The following is a 23,072-nucleotide window of genomic DNA, read 5'->3' on the forward strand; positions in this document are numbered from 1 at the left end:
TTCCACAGGTAACCACTCTCTCCTGAAATGTCAGACTGACTCTTCATCTTCCACAGGCTGGGTGCAAGCACATCATGGTGGGTACGGGCCCGCCTCCCTTCATTTGCAAGGAAAAAGAGTCACTGAGATTGATTGCACAATTGAATATGCAGCATGGTAAACAGTTATTTGGAAATTATTGTTTGTGTTTAATTATGACATACAGAAGTTTAACAGTCATAAATTTTTCATTGGAATTGGAATGCAAATGTAAGCTTTAACATGCATCAATGAAAGACACAAATCAGCATTTCCCACAGCTCATTACAGCTCTGGGGCTGGCAGCCCCACACTGTTCATGGGCATCCCCCTCCTCAGCTCATGGGCCAGAGCTGTCAGTGAGCTGAGAGTGACTTAGAAACCAGAAATTTCTGTTTCTGCTTGGTTTGGTCTCTGCATAAAGTCCTTAAGGCAGAGCAGTGGCTGTAACAGGCAGTCAGGGCTTCACTCCCCCTTACACTTTTGGGGTGCAGCCAGGGTGGGGAAGGGCCTTTTTCCATCCTGGCAAAATAGGAAAACTGTCTGGTTTTGTGAAAGTGCCTTATCAGCACTTTTGCTGCTGGCAAGAATTCTTTCCAACAATTACCAGATTAATTTTCCCCATCTTTTCTCTCTTTTTATTTATTTCTTATCTCTTGTTTCTCCTTCCCCCAGCACATGCACACAGACACATGCTGTAGATCTTGGCAATTGAAGTAAATGAAAAATAGATATGTAGAGGGAAAAAAGTTTAACAGCAAGAAAAGATGTGCTAGAAAAGAGGGTGGTAATAAAGGAATCTAATTAAAATGGAAAATTTCTGTGGGAAATGGAAGCAATGTTGGGGGAGGCAGAGGTAGAACATTGTTTCTATCCAGCCTGCTCATTTGGGGGAAGATGCAGCATTTCCCAGCTGATTAAAAACTGGTATGATAATGACAGTTGAGTATTTTTCTGTCTTTGTATTTCTGAAGCAAATCTCTTGTGGGACAAAACATATCACTCAGTGAGTTGCATAACATTTAGTTCTCTATTAGGCAAAGAACAAACTGTGTCTGTGTTGTACAGTTCACATGTGAACAGAAAGGTGAGCACACAGTTTCTAAGCACCCACTTGTGCCACCAGAGCCAACAGTTTTGGGGAGGATTTTGGGGAGAGACAGGAGTCCAGAGGGTCTTGTGGCTGTTTCAGGGGTTAGTAAATGGGGTATGGAGATCTCAAAATAGATGTGCAGAAAGGGCTGACCTGTAGCTGAAGGATGTGTTTGAGCAGTGCTGATCTCAAAGCTTGAGATGAAATATCTCCCCAGACGAGTTCTGTTTATGATGTTCTCAAGCTATTTTAACAAGGATATTGTAGCCAGTGGAGCTGGCTCTGCACAATGGCAGAGGTGTCCTTGGTGCCCCTGCGGAGTGGCCACCCTCAGCAGGGGCAGAGCAAGGGGTCACAGCACTGGGGACATGTCCTGCAGCCAGTTTATGGCTGCCTTGGTGCTGATGCTGAGCTGTGGGCAGTAAGGAATCACTTCTTCAACACAGAGTGGCCCAGACACGTCACACTGGGGCAGGGGGGTGCTGAGAAGGTGGACAAATGGCACTGGGCTGTTTGTATTTCTGCATGTTGTGACTCTGTGTAACTGTCAAGTGACCCATGGCTAATCTCACTGATTTAGGTATTTCTTTGCTCCTTGACTGATAAGGGTAACAGGGGAATCTGTGACCACTGGGACACATTAATCAGTTCTGAGAAAACAAATTATCCAAAGAGGAAACTAACTGTGGGAAACAGCAATGTGAAATGTGGGGTGGGAGTGCTAAACCAGAGATGTGGCAGTGGGAATGGCTTTCCTGGGCTTTGCCTTAAGATTATTCCTTGCTGTCTGTCATTTCTTAGTTCTCTTCCCATTTTCTGGTTTGAAGGACACCTTTGAAATGAGGGATGAGCCATAATGAGAAAATAAATGCAAATTAATCAAAGATGACACTAGAAATTATGTGAAACATAATTTCTTTGGCATAGTGTTCCAGCGTGGGGGGGTCTGTGTGTGTGTACACACGTACATGAGCCGTCACCGTTCATTGTTAAGTGCTCACAAGAGACTTTACAAAAATGAGCACGAGTAGGTCCCACACAGAGGTGTGGGTGACCTTCACCTGGGTGAAGGAGCTGCACTCAGAAGCCATTGGTTTGCTTGCTGTCTGGGTTCCTGTAAAATCTTTCACTAGCATTATGCTGGCTGTGGAAGTGAGCACCAGAGACCTTCTGCCCACGACTTTGCAGAATTTAATCAGCTTGTGAGTGAGTAGTGATGCATGAATAACCAAGAGAGAATGTGCATCCTTTCATGAGTGTTTGTGTTACATCTGTGTCCTGAGAGGAAAACGTTTGGGTCACGGGGCAGAGCAGCGGGAACCTTAAATCCCACAGGAAATAAAAATGAAACAAGCAGTGGTATTGAGAACTTCCCCAGTCAGAGATGGTTATCACAGTTGTTCTCTAAGTACTACCTTGAGCTCTTGCAGGTCCAGTAAAGAGAAAAGCAAAATCAAAACATTGTAGTGGGTTAGAAAATGCTGAATGAGACAGTTCCATTTAGCATGTGTCTGTGACATGTCAGAACTGGCAAAATGTTTCACTGTGCAAGTTATTAAAAATGAAGAAATTCTGTACAGTGTGAGGTATAAAGGTGATTGATTGTGTGCTCAGAGCTCTGTCAGGTCAGCCTGGCATTAACCACGTGGTGACACGGCAGGAGTCGCAGCGATCGCTACCACGCTCAAAACTGTTTTCACTACTCTGCTAAAATAAATACCTCAGTTCTGCCAAAACATATTAAAGGTAAATGAGTCACCACTAAAGCAAACGGAAAGAAAATTCCCTTGAAGGAAGTGAGCACAAACATCACTAAAAGCAGTAGATTAAAGATTGAAATATAAGCTGCAGATGACAGACAAACTTTTTCTTAGTGATTTTCCAGAGGAAAAGCATTTATCATGTGTTTTTCACTGTGCACTCTGCCTTCCCCTTGCAGCACATCACACTGCCCTCGCAGCCTGAACCCTGAGAGCTCTGAGCCTCTATTTGCCAAAAGTCCATCCCCATGTCCTGCTGGGTGTGATGATACCCGTATAAAGTGTGTGTATGTTTCTAGAACAGTTATACGCTTTTTTTTTTTTTTGGCTACGTATATACAGATTGCATAGTGGGCACTTAATGGATGCCTCTTTGCAGCCAGAGAGGTGCAGGGTGTGCACACATGGACCCTCTGCTCCCGGTGGCACTGTCACCAAATCCCACATCCCAGCTCCAGCTCTGTGCCATCCTCCCAGAGGAGCTCTGGGTGCCGAGTCACTTCTTTCTGGATAAATATCAGGGTAAAAAGACATGACATTTTCTGGCCCGTTCTTCTGTATTAATAAGATTCCAACTACAGGGTGACCTTTTCACAAAGGATTTGTAAATGCCAAAAGCTGCATAAAAATCTCTCTTTCTCAGGAAAACAGAGGCATCATAACTTTGCATTTATTTCTTAAATGGTGTTTTCCTGTCTTTCCCCCTTTGATCATCTTTTTCCCCTGAATGGATGTAGTGACAGCTGTACCTCCAATAACAGCTATGAAAGGGAATGAGAGAAAATTAGTGATTGAATCATTGCCTGTTCAGGGGATTACTCTGCTCAAGGGGCTGGATGAATAAAAACAAACAGGACAGGGATGATGCCCCAGCAGGGAGGGATCAGCGTCTGCAGGAGAGGGACCACAGAGCCTGGGTTTGGGCATGGGGGAGCTGCGTGCCACTCCCAGTTTGTGTAAGGAGGGGTTGCACTATTTCTTACCACTGAACCCCATTCACACACAGAGAACAGGAAAATCAGCACCAACCAACCACCCAAGGCTTTTATGTTACCTTGCATTTAGGGTATTTGATTTATCAAATAAATGCTGCCTTTGCAGCAGGATTTACACCCTTTTTGGTTATGTTTCCAACCATAGGAAAATAATAACAGCCAAAAATAAAATCCCAACAGAACCAAAGGCTTATAACTTTACCAATGGAAAGCTGAGGCTTCTCATCCAAGAGCAGGGCACTGGTATAAACCACCACCACCACCACCCTGCATTGCATCAAAGGCCCCCAGGGCATGGACCATGCCTGACCTCTTTGGTCAGGCTTTGAGTGAGCTTAGAGTCACCCTAAAAATCACTACAATGCCTTAATTAATACATTGTGTAAGGAAACTCTTGAACCTTTTTGTTTCACCTCCATGGTTACCTTTTTACTTTGTCCTCTTTCTGCATTTCTCATGTCTTTTCATCACCAGCTAACATAATTTAATTCCTTCTTCCTTTTGCAAGAGTCCAGAGCCTGCACTTGTCACTGGCAAGTGTTCAGCTTTTCCTGAACTGCAGCTTAAAAAGATAAAATTGAGGCTGGATCCGAGTCAAATGCAAGTTTCATACTTTAATGTTTTATCACCTCAAAATATCATCTTGCTTTTAATTTCCTGAGTGATTCTTGTGCCCAGCTCAGCAAATGCTAATACACTCCCCCTGATTCCCACTCCAGTTCCTCCCAGGTGTTCTCCTTTTCCCTCCCATTTCCTTGAGAAGTGTATGATCAAAAGGAGCAACAGACTGTAGGTGGGTTCCTAAGGTGTCACCTCAAATATTGAGGGTTGATATGAGAGTAGGAAATATGTCCACCATTGATAGGAATATATGCCAGGTAGACATGGAAAGAGCAAAACCTTATCCCTAATGTGCTGGTGGATTGCCTGGAAGTCTGCATCTCGGTTGCCTGAACTCTAGACCAGGTTCTTCAGTCAAGCCAGGACAAACCTTCCCCTGATGCCTCCTTCTTTGGTGCTACCCTTAGAACTTTTGCATCACAATCCAGGTTTCCCTTCAGCACCACACAGCATTACTTCTTGTTCTGCTGCACTGACTAATGAGAGTAATTGGTCTCTGTCCTCTTCATAATGTCCCTCTAAGTATTTGTAAAGAGTTATCATGGCTCCCTCCAGTCCTCTTTTCTCTTCACATAAAGAATCTCAATTCATTTTAATTCATCCTCCCTGACCCTCCCTCCCACTCCCACTTTATATATCAAATAATGGAACCCAATTACCTTGCAGACATAGCACATTTGGAGGAGAGAATGAAGGAGGGGACAGGGGACAGCAGAGTGCCCTGGAAAGACAGTTGAGAGTTCTGCAGTGACCAGCAGCTCCCCTGAGTGTGAGCCACTGCTCGGGCAGCAGCTCTGTCTGGGTGGAGGAGCTCTGCAGCAGCTCCTGTCTCTCTCAGGTCCCACCTCAGCAGCAGCTGAATCCTCACCGGCCTCACTGGGCACTGCTGGGCACTGCTGGGCACTGCTGTGCCACGGCAGGACATGCAGCACTAGGGGATGGAGAAACGTAAGCCAAGGCCCAGAATCCCCTCCCGCACTCTGTAACATTAAGACGAGGGTTAATTTGGATTAGCAAAATGGAAATGTCAAGCTTCATTTATATTCTGGCACCCAGTGTTAATTACCTTTCTCTTTTTTTTAGTAACCATTCTTGTGTTCTGTTTCCTCACTTAAAACTGATAATAAGCTGTCCATCTATGTAACCACTTTGCTGACACATATCATGATGGATATGGAAAGAAATAAAATGAAAATCTAATGAGACTGCTCAGAATGAGACAAAAAAATTGAACCACATTCTTTAATCATCAATGTGCAAAGCCAACCAGAATGAATTTGTTTCAAGGAGGCCTCATTTCTATTTAGATGTAAAATACACTGAAATGTTTTAAGAACCACAGAAAATTATGGATTTCAGATGAAAGGCTAAGTATTAGCTTTGTAATCCCAGCCAAAAAAAGCCCCATACCAACCAACAAACAAATTCAATGCTCTGGTGCTGCAAAGAGGCCAATAGCTTCTCCTGCTTAGACTTTGCAGAGAGTAAAGCAGAACTCCTTAGACATAAGGTCACTGAAAATTTTAAACACTCATTTGCTCTGCAGGACAAAGACTCATCGAATTGCCAGCATCATCATAATTACTGGTAGAAAAAGCCCAGTTCTGACCTGATACTGTTATAAATAAGAATATCATTGCATAAAGTCAGTAAGAGGTCATGAGCATTTTGAAAGGTTCAGTTCTCTAACCTTCTTCCTCATTCCTTCCCCCTCCCTAACGTATTTTATGTCATAGTTTTCTGCATTTGTGTTTGAAGCTGCATTTCTAACCACATCCAGTGCAGAGTAAGACACGTGGCCTGGCTATAGCACCCACTTCACTGCCGTGGTCCAAGTGTTTCAGAGAATATTCCAAATGCTGTGATCCTGAAGGAAGCCTGTGTCAAGAAGAGTTAGCAAATTTAGAGTAATAAAGCCAGTCTTTGAGAACAAAGAGGGTCTTTGTTTACCTTCTAAAGAGAGATTTCAGAACATACTCAGACTTTATCACTCTTCTTGGGGCATATAAAAGAAGAAAATATTAAAAACTCATTAAGAAAAGGGAACCAGACTCCCAGTCCTGTGTGCTTAGAAAACAAGGCTTTAATAAGCATGAGATGTTGTGGAAACCCACAGTGAGATTTGTCTAAGTGGTGTGAAGAGGGTGAGACTTGATGTCTGTTCCTTATGCTTGGTGCAATGGGAAGAGGTGCCCCTGAAGTCCATTTAATTACACAGGGAATGTGTAATTAAATGGTGAGATGTGTGATGGCCAGAAGCATGAACGGGTTCAAAAAGAGATTCAGTTAATTCAGAGGAGAAACCTTCCTGTGGCTATTAAGCCCCTTGTACCCAATATCCAACAAAACTTGTGGCTCAGGAAGTCTGTAATCTGCTAATTACTAGAAACTGAGAGCCTGATTTGTAGGCACAGATCTGTCCAGTTTCTGCTGGAGACAGGGTTCTGGCTGGGTGATTTTGGATGCTCCAATGTAATGGGTCTTTTGTTTGGGTCAGAGCTCCGTGGTGCCCTCCTTGTCCCTGCTCCCCTGGCTCCAAGCCTTGTCCCTGTGCCACCTCAGCCCTGTCCCTGCAGGATCCTGTCACACACCCAGTGCAGCTCCAGAAGATCCCAGCATTATTTTGTGTTTCCATTTCATGTTCATCTGCCCTTTAGGTTTTTGAGGGGTATTTTCCTCTTTGTGTTTCTTCAATTATTTGGATGATATTTTATCACTGCATTAAAGCAATTGCACTGGCACAATATGAACATTTACATTTGCAGTGTGAGTTGAGAAAAAAACACCATCTTTAAGCCTCCACAGCAAAAATGCTCCTCAGCAACAAATGAAGATGCCACTGTCCAAGCTTCCCTGCAGCAAAAATACCTGCTTCTCCTCCAGGACTTTGAATTTGAACACCTCCACTACCAATACCATTAACAAACAGCAAAGTCAAACACTTTTTTCTCAAACAGACACCCAGTCCTTGTGATTTCAGATGTGATTTTGTTTCCTGATTCTACCTGCATGAGCAGTTTGAATGGTTTTATAATTTTCCTCTGCTTCCATTTTACCACATCTACTTCCCATCTGTTATTTTTATGGTTTGTATTCTCATTCTCCTCTCCTAATGCCTGCAACTTGACTGTAAAGTTGATGGCACATCCTAGAAACTTATCACCTCTCTCAAAAAAACATGTCTTGTGCAGGATGGCATAAGAACCATCTGGAGAAGAATAGGTAGATCTGTTATTAATGATTTTCTTTAGCAAGAGCCCACACAACCACTGTACTTGGTGTAGGTGCATGTTCTCTTCTCACTGCACCTTGCAAAAATCCCACTGAATGAACAGAACTCTAATGTCAACAAAAACTTAGTGATTCAGGGGTGTTTATCTGTTATATCCCACAGCACTGGGAACAAAACAGGAACAGAGTGAATACTCCAGGGCTCCAAGCTCTTCCCCAAGGTTTATCCCAAAAGATAAAAAAACCAGAGCACTGGTCCCCAGGGATGTTCTGTGAGCTGTTCAGGGCTGTAGAAGGAAGGGGGAAATGAAAAAGCAGGCTCTGGACTCCCAGGCTGAGCAGTTCCCTGTCACACTCAAAAGATAAATAAGTTATTTTGTCACTGTATCATGACAGCCATCCTCATCCTGAGCATTGCAGGGCATCACCGGGCAGGGATCCTTCCACAAAACATCTTTGAATCAATGTCAGTTCACTGCAGCTCTCACAACAGGACCCTGGGTTGTGCTGGGCAGTGGCTCTGGTCCGCAGAGCCCACAGAAGAAATGTGAAAGGGGCTGTAGGACTTGTGCACTGATGCCAGATTGGCATCAGGTGGAAGAATCCATAACATGCAAAATAAATACAGAATTTCCCCAATGATCAACCTCTGATAAATAACAGATGAGTCTCGCATGTGTCGCAGGTTTGGGCCAGTTAAAATTTTCACTTATGTGCAGCAACACAGACTTTTTCTCCTTCTTTTATAATTTTGCAAGCACGTGTATAATTGGCTCTGGCCTGCTACCAAGAGGTTTATTAGAGTGGCAAGAGATGAAACTAATGATTGTTAAAAAGATCTAATTCCAAGGATACTGAGTTGTTGATTACACATTTATGGCTGCTAACCAGCAGCTCTTGAATAAGGGCCTGTGGATTTGTTTACCTTGCCAAGGCACTAAGATGTAGCCAGTCACTAAAATTCAGAGGTTGAAGCAGAAATCAATACAGAGCTGCTGAACACCCTCCTGTGCAGCTGGAAGAGACTAATTGCTGATGAACCTATGAGTCCAATAAAAATGTGCATAATTTAAATTGTATTAAAACCATAAGCTGCTAAAACATCAATATTTAAACACCATCCCACCATCCCCTGCAGTGTCACCAGGGATCTTTCAGGAAGAACAGATATTGCTGAGCATTAAAGCGACAAAGGCAAAAGAATTGCCTGAAATATTTCTTTCACCAAATTTGTGACATGGATTTGAATAAATGTGTCTCATGGAAAGACACTTCCTCTTGGTGCTAAAAACAGCTGCCAATGGGTCCCCGAGCAGGTAAAGTGGATGCCAGAGGAATGCCTGGAGTTGATTCTAAGTGGGAGCAGCTCCACAAGGAGTGTGTCCCATGGACACGTTTGGTCACCAGGCGTTCTCTGGGTCCCTCTGTGCAGCCCTGGGTGACATTAGATGGGGCTGTCCCAAGGCGAGTCTCCAGTCACCCAGCCATGAGCCTGGGCAGAGCTTTCTGCTCTTGATATGGCCAGGGGAGCCAGGCTAAACTGCTTGCTGGGATGTACCTTTTCCATGGGCTTTTTACTGCTTCACCTGCTTCAAGCAACCAAATAAACAAGAGCACAGCTGGGACTGAGTCACGAGTGACTCAGAAGCTCCCAGGCCCTGACTGCTCAGCGTGTGCATCCAGCTCCAACACTCGTTGAGAGAATTGAGGGTGGCTTCAGCTAATGAATTTTCAATTGCCAATCCTAAATCATTTATTATATGCTGCCAAGCATTGCCTCACACCAAGTGCTTCCAACACCAAGATGCCTGGATGATGCAGCAGGAGCTAGGTGTTGCTGCTGAGAAGTGCTGGGGGATAGCATGGGCAGCACTCCCATACATGATTTTGGGTGAGGGAGACATGCTTGCTTCTGAGGGGGTTTGTTTGCAAAGACAGGGGTCCGTGGGTGACTGAAATACCCTGCTTAAAACTGCCAGCTCCAAAAAACCTTGGACATCACCCACTCAACAGCTTCCACAATACCGTGCCAGAGAGTTCTTCCCTGCCCTCCTCTGAGAGCCTCCACACCAAGGAAGAGCTGCTGGAGCTGTGGCTGCAGGAGGTTCACTGAGGGCTGACCCTTCGACAGCAAGGTCCATTCCCCAGTCTGTTGACCATCCTGGCCACAGCACCCACACACAAAAATCTGCACTGTGCTGGCTAATTTGCACATTAACTAGCTGACTTTTAAGACCCTTGCACTACTCAATCCAGAGCTCACCTGCTGAGAATAATGCATTTATCACCAAGATTCTACCTGTCTGTGCTCTACAGGGTGTGCACGTGGCAAACCTCCATCATTTTCTCAGACACTCTGGGATACATACCATGAAATTTAACAAGGTGTGTCCTATACAGGGCTGTAACATTGCAGCTGTGTGCACTAATTAGATAACACTCATTACTGTTCGTTCAATTTGCATTTGCAGAGGTGGTGCCAGCTATGGCTGCCGGCCCTGATTGATTGCTCCCACTTTGCATTCATCAGGAAGGTGGCCACAGCACAGTGGTTTTACAGCGTGTTTGCTACCACTTAACTGGACGTGCCACTCAAATGCCTTGAACTGTGTCTCTTGATTAACAATATTTTGCAAATGCAGTGCAGGCTGTCTGAGCAACCTGACAGGCAGTGGGGGCTGGGCAAGCACTGCTCCCACGCCCTGCAGAGCCCTCACCTGCCTGCAGGCCAGGTGCAGAAACACCACTGTGACACAAGGGCTGGTGGCAGCTCACCAGTACATAGGGGTCATCAGTGACCATGTCCACTGCTCATCTCCTGCACTCAGACGTGACTGACAGAAATAAATGGGCCTGACAGAGGCTTTGACTTTGTCAGGCGATACCGAGCCCATGAAACTGGGCCATATACGGGTCTCAGTGACCTCTGAGATTTTTCCTTCATGTCCCCTCACAGTTGCAGAGCAGGGTTTTCTCTGGTCCATCTCATTTCCCCTCCACTCCAGGCATCACCTCAGGGGATCAGTGCAGCCAGGGACTCATCTCTAGCCTGGGCTGCTGTAGCAGCAAACCACAGCCTGGAAGTGCCCATTGCCCCAGCCCAGGGACCTCAAGACCCTCTGATCCCAGGGCCCCCCACCCTCCCGTCCTCCCCAGCTCAGCCCTTTGCCCCCAGTCATTCACACTGCCAAAAGGAGGATGCTAGGCTTGCAGGGAACCTTCTCTCAGCACATCCCATGGCATGGATAGCTGCTTCCCTGCCGGAGCAAGGGCACTACATGGCAAGGCGATGGCATCCAGTGCCGGACGGATTTTGGGGGATTTTTTCCTCAGTTCAGTGTTGCTAGGCTGTGACACACGGCAGCTCCAGAGCCAGCACGTTCTGCAGGTGAATGTCGCTCCAGCTCCTTCCAGGGTGAAACACTGTCACTTTTCCCTTTTGCATATGCAGCATGCACTGGGGAGTTCAGGTCTGTGCACAGCAGATTTATTCATCAGTAATGGCTTCATTTCTGCAAAGGAAATATGTTCCACTGCTCCTGCAGCTGACAAGCCCTGGCATCAGTTGGAGGCTGATGCTCCAAAAGCAGGCAGAATATGTTTATGGGATGAACCACAGCTGTTTGCAGCATTCCCCTGCCCTAGCAATTATTTTAATAGAAAGAATTCCTGGAGGGTTATTTGGCTTCACACGGTGCACGTCGTGTTCACAGTCACTAGTTCAGGTATCAGGCAAGAGAACCTCTGAAGACAGTTCTGCTCCTGTAAAGCATTTTTTTAAAGAAGGCAGCAGGTTGAATGCTGCAGCCTGCTCACACACCAGAAAATACTTGCTCCTATGGGTAGCACAAGAAATGATAGGAAAACTGGTACATTTACATAATCTGCATTATCATAAAGTTGTTTATCAGCATCACTGAGCTGCCCAGCACTCCCAGGGTGTGAGAAGAGATGCTGCCCAATGCAGCCAGTGCTGTCTGACTTAGAGACACAGAAAAGGGGAGCAAGACACATTCCTGCAGAAAATGTGAATCACCTGGCTCCAAACATTTTTCCCTGGGGATGAAGAGGATCTCTCCAGCTTGTTCATGGTGCAGTGGTTTCCATGGGTGCCTTTTCTGCCACTGTGGAGCAGTTCCTGGAGGAAGAGCCTCTGGCCAGGCTGGCTGCAGGAATGCAAAAGGGAGTACTTGCTCCAGAGCTGTATTTCCACAATAAACTGGAGATCATTTAAAATTCAGCAGCATCGTGTGAACGTGTTGCTGCTTTGCCTCAGAAATAATCAGTCAAGACAGTCCTCAGACACTGCTGCTCATTAAATAAAACACCCAGAGTCCTCCCTGAAGGGGAAGGTTCCTCAGGGACTGGCAATATTTTAGCCTGCTTGCCATCTGAGGGCTTTAAAATACTTGAGAAGCATTAATTAAGTCTCAGGACATGCCTGTAAGGTGGAAGATTAGCATTTTCTCAGCAGCGAGCAGCACTGGGGCTGCAGGCTGGGGATGCTCCCGGACTGGGGAATTTGGATCTGGTGTTGTGAATCCCAGAGCGTTGCTGGTGCCAGCACAAGGGGAGGAGAGGAGATTTCCCAGGCTGCAGCTCCTGCCCTGACCCGCCTGTGGGGCCAGGCTGGTGGCCTTGCAGAGGCAGGTGAGTTCCCAGGTGGGGAGGCTCTGCTCTCACAGTGCCAGTGCTGGTCCAGACCTGTGCCAGCCCAGGGCAGCTGCCCTGCTGCTCAGCCTGGCATTCCCAAGCCTGCACTGTTTTGATTAGCACTGGCAAACATCTGTGTCCTTCGCTGAGAGCATCTCACAGAGATATTGGGATTTGGTTCAGGTGCCTTAATGAGAAAATTAGTAAATCCCTTCCTGGGTTTTTATGTTCGAACCAGCTGTCCAAAACATGAGATATCTGAATTCCTTATAGCTTTAGGATGTTAGACTCTGTTTTCTCTCTGAAAATGCCCATTTTTCAGTGTACAGGAGAGCTCTAGCTGTTCATCCCACCAATAGGACTTTAGTCACACACTTATGAATGTATAAATGGAAATGAAATGCTTTAATACTTCTGTGGAAATAGATATAAGAGAGGAAAGCACGAGCAAATAAAATCTGCTAAGTGATGCTTCAGAAAGTTGTCCAGGAAAAAAAAAAATTAAAAAATAAAAACTGAACAAATATCCTGTAACTCAAAGGGCAAACAGGTAAGGGTTTGTGTCACTGAACAGTGCTGTTCACATATAGAAATGCCATTTCTTACCTGGAGATTTAGATGAGAAGAGAAGCTCAGTGATTTTTATCAGTGCCTTTAGTTTCTCTGCAGAGAATTTGAACACACTTCTACTGACAGAACATCAATAATGGGGGAGGTAAACACTCCCAAAGCATTAATTCTCTCAGCACTGTGAGATCCAGCATATGCATCATCACTGTACGTCAGTGAGGGATAATGTGAGCAGGCACCACAGTCTAAAATACAACAGTGCAATCTGCTTCTGAAAGAGATTTCCATGTGGGAACAGACAATGTTTCAGCAGTTTCCCAAACAACACCATGGCCCAGCACAGCTCCTGGCTGCTGGAATCTGCCTCTGTCACAAACGGCTTTGCAATGAATGCTCGTGGTGTGGATGAGCACAGCCCTATGGGCGAGCACTCAGTAGCCACGGGAAGGGAAAAGGCAAGGGAAAATGGGAAAATCAATGTCATTGAACTTTCACAAACCATGCAAACTCACCCTGAGCAGCACTGGAGGCAGCTTTCCCTGACTTCTGACTTCCCAGGGCAGGCTTGGTTTTGACCTGCACTCTGGATGCCCCAGTCATTTAGGCTTTAAGAATACTTAATTCCCCACTTAATTGCTTCAGTGCCAAATATCTTTCCCTTATTGCACTTCCTTCACCCTAGAAGGATGTTAAAGAAGGCAAAATTATCTCCTGGACCATCTGCTGGACACAGAACATAGGCTTCTGTTTGGGATCATACTGTGATTTCTGACTCTAACAAGAGCTGGGGAAGAGATTGAGCAATCTTTGTCTCTATCTGCCTTCCACATGTTTATCCAGGCACTACTAGATCTGAGAAAATGGTTATGCACAAATATTTCTTAGATTTTTGTTTTAGTCTTGACCATTTTCTCACTCCTTTTACATGGGGTTTTCACTTCTGTGACTTTATTCTACCAGCTCTGTTTAGTATCAAAGTATTTACTGAAGCAGCAAATTAGACATGATTATTGGAGATTACTCACTGAGAGTGAAGTGATAAATGAATAATTAATTCTCATTATTAGCACTGTTGCCCTGTTGCCTGAGGCCGCTGTGAAGCCATTGTTTAGGTACTGTACTAGCAAATAGGGACAGGCAGTCCTTGCTCCCAAAGAGCTCAGCCTGGAGAGGTGACCCAGCTCAGGGGAAAGGGTAAAGAGAGCTGGGCTGGGGCAGAATTCCAAAGCCCGGTGGGTTCTGCACTGAAGAAATGCCCAGAGGTTCCCTCATTTCTTTGTGTGTTGGGCTGGAAGGATGCTGAGCTCCTCTGCTGAGCTCATCCCTGTCACCCTGATTCTTAAGATTTTCTAAAGCTTTCTGAGTTTACATTCTGTTAGAAAACTTTCCCACACATTTTCTATAAACAACATATTGTTTTGCATTCCTTCGTGGGGGTAGAGGAAGTTGATGTACTGGTGGTTTGTCCAATGTCTTTGGAGAGGTGGCCCATTCACTCTCCAATCCACTGTCACCTTTGGAAAAGTATAAAAGTTGGAGTCAGAAAATAAACCTTCTTCTTTTTTACCTTGCCATTGCAGTGGCTCGTGTTGTGTTTTTCGTGTCCTACAGCGACACATCCCCTCACTCACAAACTCCAAGGACAGCTCTTAACCTCCTCTCACTAACCAACACCACTGATTTTTCTATGGTCATGTTATTTCCTTGGACTGTTTTGCTCTTTGGCTTAGAGGGTTTTTGAGCCCCCGCTCTACCTTCTAAATCAGGAAGGTGAAACACAGGTGCTGAAGCTGCTCGGGAGAAGGCAGGAGGGAGCAAAAACCCCACAGGGGGAGAGTTTCCTTCCTTCTGCCAGGGCTGCCGTTTGCAGAAGGTGATCAGTATGATGTATAACTGTGGAAATCCCCCAAAGCACACACAAGTAAAACAGGGAACAGGCTGTAAAATATATTAGAGCTGGAAAATGAATGATCTCTGTCAACTATTTAAAAGCAATCCAGTAATGTGAACAATCAGAAGTGAAGAAAAATCAATACACTTTTCATGGCACTGAAATGGAAAATAAGTGGGATTTTACTCTGGTAAAATCCATGCAAACAAAACCCAACAAATTAATTCTGCTTGTCAATGAATATGGTCATATCTTCAGCAGCAGCACCACCTCCCAGAGTGCTCTCTTCAGCCCCAGCACTGTGCTGGTGATGTAAGAGAAATCCCCACTGGAGTCAGTGGTACATGACAGAGAATTATGAACCATTGTGTGTTATTCCCAACACATTCAATTTGTTTAACAAACAATTCCTCTAGGAAGGCTTCAAGGAAAGCAAACAGACAACAGAGCACAGCAGATACAGCCCAGTCCCTACTTCTGCAGGCAAAATTCAGATAAAACACCAGAGTAAAGCAAAGCACCACAGTCCCTGTCAGACAATTGGAGGCATGATTAGAGTGTCCCAAAGTGGCCATTTCTACACTCCAAATTGCAGCTAGCTTCTGACTGCAGGTAACAGAGGGGAGGTGGCTTTGCTGGTACAGGAAGAAGCTGCTGTAGCAGCTCAGGAGGTGTGGGGGCTCTTCCCAGAAAGAGCTTGGTGGAAATTGGAAGGGGAAAGGTGTACTGTGGGGAGGGATCCAAGGGAGAAGGATCAGTGGTGGAGTGCAGTCCTGCAGAGCTTCACAAAGCCACACAATTTCTCTTGCAGGTCTCAGTGCCAGGCATGCACACAGACAGATCTATTTGTTTTCCTTTCCAAACTTTCCTCTCCTACTGGACACAAAAAATAGAGCCAGAAACAGCATGGAAATTAAAGACCATGGCACTGGCTGTAAGAGAACTGCCAGATGTGCAGCCGGCTTCTGAGCCTTGGCCAGACCAGTGTTTGGCACTACTGAAGTTCACAGCTATTCAGCGACCTTCCCTCTGCATCCCCGCAGCGAAGGCCGTGGCTGACTCCACCTAAGATGGGACTTGAGGTAACACAGAAGAACTTCTAGCGAGCCTAACTCATTTCTTCTCATTGGGACAAAAATTCTTTAAACTTGTTGCATTTGGCAAAGTTGTAAAGGAAACATAAGTAGCACTATACACACAAACATGCCTTTTGCAGCTGAGTTTCTCCCAACAGCAGCTGCTCCGTCCCTGAGCAGAAGCTAGCTACTGTGAGACAAGAATTTGAGGTCTCCTGCAGCGCCTCCAACATTGCAGAGAAAGAAAGGCTTTTCCCATGTAGTCAAGCGTGTCAGCTGTAAGCTCCTACCAGCACAGTTATTTATTTTCAGGTTACCTGCAGAGCCGCTGTTCCCAGGCTCGGCTTTGAGCGCTGCCGCCGCTCGGCGGCCCCGGGCGGAGCTGGAGCGTCCCGAGGCTCCGGGGCTGCGGCCGCTTCAGCCCCTCCGCATGGCTCCCGCTGCCCCCCGAGCTCGGATCAGCCGGAGAGCCCTTCATCCTGCTCCGAGCTCTGCTTCCCCGGAGGGGCTGCGCGGAGAGGAGCCGGCTCCCGGGCTGGCCGGCACCGAGGGCGCCGGCTCAGCCGCCCCCGCTCGGAAAGGAGACGGCGCTGGGCGGCTCCCCGTGCCGAGGGCTGCCTCTGTCCTGAGCGGCTGGGCTCTGACAATTGCCTCAGACGCCAGCATCTGTGGGGCTCAGACATTTAAAATGTGTTCTCTGCTAGTCACCTGGTAAATTAACCCTCAGCAGAACGGGCCTCGCTGGGAGAGAGCGCTTCTGCTCCCAGGTGTTCTGGCAGGTGCTACCGGACACCAGCCTGTCTATAAAGGCAAGCAGATGATGACACTTCATTCCTGTATTTCCAGTGCCACCTTCTGTACAGAAGGGGAAACCTCTGGGCTCAGCAGCTCCGAGGAATGAAACTGGAAAATGCTTCCCCCACCCACGTGGAAAAATTCAGTCACTATTGAAATTAAACACTGAAGGATTTACATTTTCAGTAGCTTAACAGCACACCGAGTTGTGTGCTAGAGACACCCACAGGTGCCAAAACCTTCTAATTTTGCAAAGAAAGTACATCAGCCTCACTTCGTCATAAATTTGTGCTGTTTCTGGGATGGGATGTAATGGGTGAGAGAAATAAACATCCACTATTATAAAAAAAAAGTAAAGCATAAGTCTGGCTATAAATATCAAAACCTCATGTCACATAAATTCATGAGGCCACGATTAAAGTATATGATCTGCAGTAGTTGTTTTTCTTTTCTTTGTCATCCTGAGCCTTTCACAGAGGCTTTCAGCCTGAGACTGCTGTGGGGCTGCAGTGTCCTGGCTGTGCCATGGAATACACACCTCATCCTTGGAGACTACACTGCATCCAACCACACAGACAGAGGACTGTGGGAACCTCCAGCTTTTTTATATTGTATCAAGAGTTTGCAGGCATTTAAAAAAAACCCAAAACGAAACTAAGTTGGATTTTCTTGTCCTTAATTTCAAATACTAAGAACAAACCTGATTTTTATCAGTTGGTGCCTTGCTTGGCTGAGCTGCACAGAGCCATTGTCAAAGCTGGATCCAGAGCATCAGCTTTGCAGAGCCAAATCCCTGGAAGTGTTCAAGGCCAGACTGGATAAGGCTTTGAGCACCTGGGCCTAGTAGATCTCCCTGCCCTTATCAGGGGCTGATTAGGTGATCTTTAAACCCCTCACCTAACCCAAAACATTCTGTGATTTCATTCGTCCTTCTGATTTCCTACAGTACCTAGAAAATTACTTGATTACTTGATTAATTACATTCAGGAGGTTTTCCATTAAGCCCTATTCAGCATGATTATCTGGTACTTCCAGACTTTCATTAAAGAGACAGACAAGGTCTTATCTTTTTTCCTAATAGCTGCCCCATGCTGCCCTGCCAGATCTGATAAGCTCTCAAGATGATTTGGAACAGCCTTAGAACATCCAACCACTTTTAACTGGGGTCAGTGTCTTCTCATCTGCGGATGCTCCTGTCACTGAAGGATCAAATCACTCTCCTCTGCAATCAGGACGAGCGGTCTGTGGCACAGTGAGAGTCCCTACAAGAGACACAGAAGGTGCTCAGGCAGTGAAGTTGTCCTCCTGTGATTCTGGACCTCTGGCAGGGCCACATTGGGCAGCACCACGGTGCCCCCAGCTCTGGCTCTGGTCACATCTGCAATTGGCTGCCAGAACCAGCCAGGGACGCTGCTCTGAAGGCTGCGGGAAGCTAGAACTGGGTGAATGAAAGACTCTGCAAACTCCTCTGAAACCTCGATTTAGGTACTTGTTTCCACAACACTCACAGTTTGTTTAAACTATAAAAGTGAGTGAAGCAATTCCGGCTGAGCAGCCTGTTTCGAGTTTGTTTTCCAGTTGTCTGCAGTATTTGAGTCTCCCTCCCACCAAACGTAAGAGTTTCTGTGGGAAACTTTCCAAATTCTGGCTGGAATACTCAGCCATTAATTCCCAACTTGCCCATCTGCCATGTCTAGAAAACATTTCTTTAAATCCTTTAAAACATATGTCTAAACTGCTTATTTATCTGTCAACATTGTCTCACACTATTTAATTTTAAAGGTTAACTTTTTAAGCCTCTCAAAGGTTGACCCTGCTCTGAACTTGAGGAGCTGTCAGTAAGTTTGTGCCATGTAACAACTGCCTGTGGTACCAGCCAGGCTGCATGCCCCCTGACCACACACCAAGCTGCTCAGATATCCCACAGCACCCTTTTCCCCAACCCCTGTTAAAATATTAAAAAAAAAATTAAAATGGATTTGGAAGGCGGCTGAGGATCTGGAGAGAGAAAACGCAAATTCCTTGTTAGCTTACCCAGACTGCCCAGAGGCAACACTGGAGCCTGATGCCCTGAGGGGAGCTGGGCAGGCACAGAATTGCTGCCACATGGGCTGGCTGCTGACAGGAGCCGGTTTGTATGGAGCTTTATGGGACACCAATTTCAGTTCAGACAGAACAGTTCTCCTGGTTAAATGGCTGTTTGCCAAGAGTCGCTGGCTCCTCCTCCAGTGCTCCAGTCCCAGAGCTGGGAGCACCAGCAGAGATTCCCCATTTACACGTCCCTGTGCTTCAGTATTCCTCTGCTTCCAGTGCCGGAGTGTTTGACTTCACCGGAGCTCCCCCAGGCTCCCACTGCCACGGCTCAGCCCAGTTCCATGCCCTCATCTGCTTTTCAAAGAAAAGTTCCCAAAAAGCTCCTGTAAAGCTGTCACTACGTGACCACACACACAGAGCACGTATATGGACACAAAATATGTTATTTATTGTGAATTTTGCAAAGACACATTTAAGCAACAAAATATACATTTGTGAACCTTTAGTTTTATACATAACAATCTGCTACCATAGCAATAAATTAAATATACATTATTTACAACAGACGTAGGTTACTAGAAACTACAAAGCACTGCCTCTACATCAAAAATAAACTTTGCCAGATACACTTCTTCAAGCTTTATTTTGACTCTATAAACTCTCCTCACATTCTCTGCTATAAATCCAGCATTTCCCTTTGCAGGCCCTACGCAGTGCTACATTCACGGAAGGTGATGGAAGCATGCTGGGGCAGGGCTGGAGCAGCAGCGGAGCAGCGAGAGCGCAGGTGGGACTGCAGAGGTGCCGGGCTCTGCACCGAGCACCACACAAGGTCCCAGCCCCCGGCACAGCCCCTTGGTGGCACGAACATCTCCAGGCCCCTCACCTGCTCTTCTTGAAGACCCTCAAAACTCCAGAAGGGAACCGAGTTTGTGCTTAGGACCCCTGCTTCCCTCAGAAAAAAGCATTTCCGTGTTGTGCTTTGGCTCTGGGGGGTTTCAAGAAGATGCAAGTGCATGCCAAGTGCTTTCCTGAAGGGAAGCCGAGCCAGAGCAGCCGCTCTGCCAGCCTGGGGCAGCTGCACAGCAGCCCCCGATGGAGGGGAAAGGGTCCCGGCCCTCTCCCGGAGCCAGCAGCACCAGATGTGCGCTGGCACCAGATGTGCACTGGCACCAGATGTGCACTGGCACCAGATGTGCAGCAGCACCTGAGCTGAGCCGAGGGGCTGCACAGGAGCAGCCAGGGACCCAAAGCCCAGCAGAGGGGAGCACCCCCAGCAACAGAGACCCCTCCACACAGCGGGGGCATCACCCCCTAAGGCGTTTCTGAGCCCACTCTGCTCCCTCTGCAATGGCACTTCTGAGGAGGGCAGAAGTTGTGTGCATGGAAACAGTGGAATCAGAAAGGAAAATGCACTGCCCAGTAATTCTAGTGTCAGTTAAGGATCCTTTCCTCTCTCTATATATATATATATTTATACATATATATATATCCCTTTTATATATGTATAGATGTGTAAGTGTCACTTATAAGCACAAAACATTTTGCAAAATATATACAGGAACACCTCCACGCACTGCTGGAAGTGCAGGAGTCCCCGGGGCGTGCCACAAGCACGGCTCAGCCCCAGAAGCGCCCCGGGACAACCCGGGACGCCCCGGGGTGGAGGCGGGGGCCGGCACGGGCACTGCTGGGGCCGGAGAGCCGAAGCCCAGCTGCTGCTCCAGATGTACAGCGGGTTTCGGCTTTCGGCTTTTGGGAGGAGTGCTGCTGGAAATGTCCCGCCCGAGCCGCCGGCAGACCCGGCCCCACCGCTGCTCCAGGGCTGGCAGGAGAGACAAGTCCAGGGCACTGCAACTCTCCCTGAGGCTTCACACTGTTCCGTTAGTCCCATTTGAATAATTCCCAAATCAATCTAGGTCACAAAGGAAAGACACGGTTTCAAGAGAAAATAAAGGCAACAAAACAACCAAAAATGGCAAACCAGCTGACAGTAGCCACTGCATCATCTGCTGAAAGATCTCACGGAGATCAACACCCACAGGAATGACGACAGCTACAGAACCGAGTGACTTCTCAGAGGAAAAAGCAAACCCAGAGCAGACCCTGGGAAAAAGTCATTGCACCAGTCAGTGTTTCACGGTGCAGCCTCAGGAAATCAGACCAAAGCTTCTAAGAGGAGAATTGGGGGTGGGTTTGAAAGTGCTACTGAAGCATCATCAGACATGTGCTGAACAGCAAAGTGTGTGATCCTGAGACACCTAGAGCTACAGACTGGGCTGAGCATACTGCATGCTCCTCTTCCAAAAGAAACTCAAGGCTTAAACTCTATTGAAATGCAACTGGCTGGGAGCAGAAGGAGCATCCCCATGGGAGTTATTGATATTTACTAGTCCTACACAGCACTTAGGGCTGGTGAAACTGTTCCCTGCCTTTTCACAACTGTTCTCCTTCTTTAACCTGGCTCCCCTTCCATCATAGCTACAGCCTTCCCACATGGATTAATTCCAGCACCTACGTGAACCGGATCGTAAGGAGAGCACCTCCCTGCAGGACTAGGGCGAGCAGAGCGCGTTCTGCCTGCCTTGCCTCCTCTCTGGCCCGGGGAGATGACAGGGAGGAGGGCAGGTGTGGTTGGATCCTATAAGCTCTTGGCCCAGAGAGAGGGGAGCAGGAGCAGCCCCAGCCACGGCGGCTGCCCAGGGCTGCTCCAGGAGCACAATTCTGCCCCCACTCCTGAAACAGCTGTCAGGTACCTTGAACCTCTTGGAGCACTCACTGGGGGAAGGAGACTTTGGCACTCAAAGTCCTCTTTTCAGTAGGAATCACATATTTGAAGAACTGTGTTCACTTGAGACTGAGAACCTGATTCCATGAGGGTGTCCAAAGGTCACAGGCTGGGGGGACAGGGGGGAATATATCTGCAGCATCACAGCCTGTCTTCCACAAAATGGGTAAGGGAAATCTATGAGCAATGTGAAATTTTACAGACCGGCTTTGGGAAACTTCACATGAAAGAGCAAAATGATTTCTTGGCATGTTGAGAGAGGTATTTTCTGGGAAAGGGCTTTATGGGAGAGTTACCTTGCAGAATCTATAATCCTCTCAGAATAACAAGAGCTTGCTCAAAAGCAGCAGAACAAACTCTGTAAGGGTTGGAGCAGCCTAATGCCTCACAAATCACCAGAGTTTTATGCATTTGCTTGCCTGGCGATCCAAGCCATAGGGCAAAGCAGAGCCCACCAGGTAAATCCCCTCTGGTTCCTGTTCTAGTACTTAGGAAATATAATACAGCACAGCTTTAGCTTTGGGTCACCTTTCCCAGGCCTGTGCTCAGGCAGGGACAAAGCAGGGAGAATGAACCTGCCAAGGAGGATGAGCTGCTGCCTCCAGCTCCACTCCCTGGGCCAAGTCACTTACCTACCTCTTGTGCAAGAAATTGAGCAAGTTTGGAGCGAGGGCTGCCTCTGCCCCAAGAGTTTTGGGGTGTAAGTAGGAGCTGGGGGACGGCTGGAGAGACACTGCAGATCCCACTCCAGGGAGAGCTGCCCAGGACCCCCCCAGGGAGGTTTTGCCCCATTGTCCCCAGAGAAGAGCAACAGCAAATGATGGTGGAGGGTGAACTGCCCCAGAGCCACTAACACCTAACTTTGGCCTGACCCCCAGCCTTCAAAAAGCAAATATAAATCCCTGTTTCTCCACTGATAACTGCAAATAAAGCATGGAGGGACCTAAACTACATGGAGGTCTCTCCCTGCTGGCCCTCTGGCCAAAAGGAGCTGCCAGGCAGCCCACGGACGGGGGGAATGGATGGTGCCCAGCAGCTGCAGCACACGTGGGCAACCCCAGGGTGACCCAGCTGTGAACGAGCAGATCCTGACACCAGCAGAGCACCAGGAGGGGACCTGGCCCTGGCCACCAGTGTGCAGCATAGACAGGGACACGGCCCCTCCTGCTCGCAGAGCGGGGGCGCAGGGCGGTGCTGGACAGGGGGACACGGTGAGAAGGTGGCTGGTCCCTGTCAGGACAGAACTGCAGCAAGGTGAGAGCTCTTTTCTGGTGTAGCGGGTGAGGGCACCTCGCTGCCCATAGCCAGGGCGTGCGTGGTCCCATGGGGTGTTGAAGATTTTTCCCTTTGTTGAAACATCCTGTGCAAAGAAGAAAAAGATAAAAGTCAGGAGTGTGGAAGGAGAATAGTCCCACCCCTGAGGTGCTGGCTGCGAAGCACCTGTCCCAGGGAGAGAGCTGAAGCCACGGCAGCGCCCTTTCCCAAAACGCCAGACCACCATAATTCCTAGGTTGTGGGAGAAGGAAACCCAATGACTGGGTGAAAAT

General features: G+C 47.3%; 1 protein-coding gene and 1 long non-coding RNA gene across 24 annotated transcripts in view; one reads left to right on the top strand and one right to left on the bottom strand.

The window, feature by feature from the left end:
• Positions 1-19,204, top strand: part of LOC146765754 (uncharacterized) — a 67,654-nt gene extending 48,450 nt beyond the window's left edge. For all 4 annotated transcript variants that reach the window (XR_014949514.1, XR_014949516.1, XR_014949517.1 and 1 more), the window contains one exon: positions 9-19,204. This is a non-coding gene — a long non-coding RNA (uncharacterized LOC146765754). The remainder of the gene's footprint in view (positions 1-8) is intronic.
• The window catches only part of RAP1GAP2 (RAP1 GTPase activating protein 2), a 54,478-nt gene continuing 50,570 nt past the window's right edge, over positions 19,165-23,072 (bottom strand). For all 20 annotated transcript variants that reach the window (XR_014949510.1, XR_014949511.1, XR_014949509.1 and 17 more), the window contains one exon: positions 19,165-22,885. The gene's annotated coding sequence lies outside the window, so the exon portion shown is untranslated. The remainder of the gene's footprint in view (positions 22,886-23,072) is intronic.

The sequence above is a fragment of the Lonchura striata genome, chromosome 19 (assembly GCF_050655825.1).
Source record: "Lonchura striata isolate lonStrDom1 chromosome 19, ASM5065582v1, whole genome shotgun sequence".
NCBI lineage: Eukaryota > Metazoa > Chordata > Aves > Passeriformes > Estrildidae > Lonchura > Lonchura striata.